The sequence below is a fragment of the Plecotus auritus genome, assembly GCF_963455305.1.
Source record: "Plecotus auritus genome assembly, chromosome: 8".
NCBI lineage: Eukaryota > Metazoa > Chordata > Mammalia > Chiroptera > Vespertilionidae > Plecotus > Plecotus auritus.
In genome coordinates this window covers 113590181-113593241 of record NC_137782.1, presented here as the reverse complement: position 1 = coordinate 113593241, position 3061 = coordinate 113590181, and the positions used below count along the sequence as shown (strand labels likewise).

Below are 3061 nucleotides of genomic sequence, written 5' to 3'. Positions count from 1 at the left end.
CTCTGTGTGTGATAAACACAACCTCCTTTCTCCTCAGCCTACTCTACGCTTCCTCAGACCCTCTCCCCTGTATTTCCAATGCTTTCCCTGCTTTGGGTGTGCTCCTTAAAACCGACTCTCTCAATTAAGATAAAGGTCTCAAAATATAAAGATGGGCAGACTATTATTTTTTAAATCTTTATTGTTGGAATTATTACATATATCCCCATTTTTCTCCCATTGACTCTTTATAGCCCACCCCTGCCCCACACCCCAGGCCTCCACCACCCTATTGTCTGTGTCCATGGGTTATGCATATATGCATACAAGTTCTTTGGCTGATTTCTTCCCACCCACCCATCCACTCCTGCCCCCTCCGGACAGTCTGTTCCATGCCCTGTGTCTCTGCATCTGTTTGGACGGACTATTAGAGGACATGAAGGACTCATTGAAAATTGGCTGGGCCGCTTGCTGGGTTCCTCACGCCGCAGCCCCCACTGTACCCGCCGCCACCGCCTGAGCCGAAGATGGCTGTGCCTCCCACGTATATTGATCTTGGCAAGTCCTCCAGGGACGTCTTCATCCAGGGCTATGGATTTGGCTTAATAAAACTTGAGTTGAAAACAAAATCTGAGAGTGGACTGGAATTTACAAGCTCAGGTTCAGCCAACACTAAGACCACCAAAGTGATGGGCAATCTGGAAACCAAGTACAGGTGGACTGAGCATGGTCTGACACTTACAGAGAAATGGAACACGGACAACACACTAGGCACGGAGATTACTGTGGAAGACCAGCTTGCACGTGGACTGAAGCTGACCTTTGATTCATCCTTCTTCCCCAACACTGGGAAAAAAATGCTAAAATCAAGATGGGGTACAAGCGGAAGCATATCAACCTGGGCTGCAACGTGGACTTCGACATCGCCGGGCCTTCGATCCGGGGCGCCCTGGTGCTGGGCTATGAGGGCCGGCTGGCTGGCTACCAGATGGATTTCGAGACAGGAAGTCTCTAGTGACCCAGAGCAACTTCGCCGTTGGCTACAAGACTGATGAATTCCAGCTTCACACTAATGTAAACGACGGGACGGAGTTTGGTGGCTCCATTTATCAGAAGGTGGATAAGAAGTTGGAGACCACCGTTAACCTCGCCTGGACAGCAGGAAACAGTAACACTCGCTTTGGAATAGCAGCCAAGTATCAGATCGACCCTGAAGCCTGCTTCTCGGCTAAAGTGAACAACCCCAGCCTGATAGGGTTAGGATACACCCAGACACTAAAGCCAGGTATCAAACTGACGCTGTCAGCTCTGCTGGATGACAAGAATGTCAATGCTGGTGGCCACAAGCTTGGTCTAGGACTGGAGTTTCAAGCATAAATGAACACTGTACAATCGTTTAATTTTAAAATATTTTGCAGCATAGCTACCTTCAGAATTTAGTGTACCTTTTAATGTTGTATGTCTGGGATGCAAGTATTGCTAAATATCATGTTAGACCTCCATGATTCACCTTTCAGAGGTACAGAAGAAACCCATTTCCAAAACAGGTCCGCACAGCTGTAGTCTTGGAGGAACTTGGCAGCCCCGCTAGAGATGTCAGATTTCTTTTTTATCAAGAAATGGCTACAAGTGGAAGCTGATGATGATTTGTAAGCACTTTGTAAATCTGTATTGCTTAAATGTATGAAATTATGACTTCCTGAGAAATGAATCTTGATTTCATACCCTAAATGAGAGAGGCTCACTGATGGTGTGTACAAACTCATCTGATGGGACTTTTTTAGACCTGTTTCCATCCCGGTCCATCACCTCTTTTGCACCAAAAGTAGTCTGCGGGGTGTGGTAGTTTTTTGTGTGCCATTTTGGGCTGGAGAAGGTGGATGTGATGAAGCCAATAAATTCAGGACTTAATTCCCTCTCATGTTGTGGTTTTTCGCCCTTGCACCAGAGTATGAAATAGCTTCCAAGAGCTCCAGCTGCAAGCTGGGAAGAGTCTGTGACTGTAATCACATGGTGACAACACTCGGAACCTAAATTAGACTTCTGTTGTATTCTCGCCACTCGGTTTATTTTTTAGCAGTTTAATGGGTACATTTTAGAGTCTTCCATTGTGTGGAATAATTAGATCATCCCTTTCAAATGCTGTAATTAACATCACTTAAAATAAAACTTGAATAAAATATTGAAACCTACAAAAAAAAATAAAGAAAATTGGCTGGTGTGACAATAGTGTTTCGGTTAGTTGAGGAACTGCCCTCACTTTTTAGAAACACACTGAGGTATTCGGCCATTAAGACGCATTTTCCTTAAGTAGGTCAGCATATACAAACTCGCCCTTGACCCAGACGTCCGTTGGGCTAGTTGTGTATCCTCACCGCCATTCAAAGGCAGTCTGCTTAACACAGCCTCTACGTCCATGTTCACTTCTTCAGCAGCATTTACTCCCCCCGCCACTCCCCTCCACCACCTACTCCCCACGTGTTCTAGCCAAGGTCACTGTGCAACCCGTCAGAAGGGAGGGGATCCGCTCTCCGTGCTCAGGCCTCAGGACTCCAGAAGGAGGATGACTTCCCTGTAAGCCTCATCCACAAGGAAGCGGAGATTGGAAAACAGTTTTAGAAACTACGACATCCATTCTTAGTTGAGACGGAGGAAAATGGACTCGGTCGCACATTGCTGACGAGGGTGTGAATTCCCTCCTAGAAAAGTCTGGTAGGATCTATTTAAAAATACGCATGCTTTCCCCACATGTTTTGAGAGAATCTAGTGAATAAGCACAAATTACATAAGGAGATTCATTGTATAGTTATTTGCCATGGCAACACTCTGGAAACCACTTCCATATACATCAATAGGAATTAGATGAAGAACTATGGTATCTATGCTATGAAATATTATGTACCTCTTAAAAATAAAGAAATGTGTGTGTATTGAACTGGAGGGATGGCCATGATATGTTATTTAGTAGAAAAAAGTAGTAAGTGGAAAAAGCAAGTTGCCGAATATGTGTAAAATACCCTCCCGTTTTTCACTACAGAAGAAAAACTGCTATACAAATATAAAAATGTACACATGCACACAC

The 3061-nt window shown here is 44.8% G+C and overlaps 1 pseudogene across 1 annotated transcript; it reads left to right on the top strand.

Moving 5' to 3' along the window:
• Positions 1–491: 491 nt before the first annotated feature.
• Positions 492–1440, top strand: LOC308256459 (non-selective voltage-gated ion channel VDAC1-like; annotated as a pseudogene). The gene has a single exon. The product of its transcript is annotated as a non-selective voltage-gated ion channel VDAC1-like (transcript).
• Positions 1441–3061: the final 1621 nt, after the last annotated feature.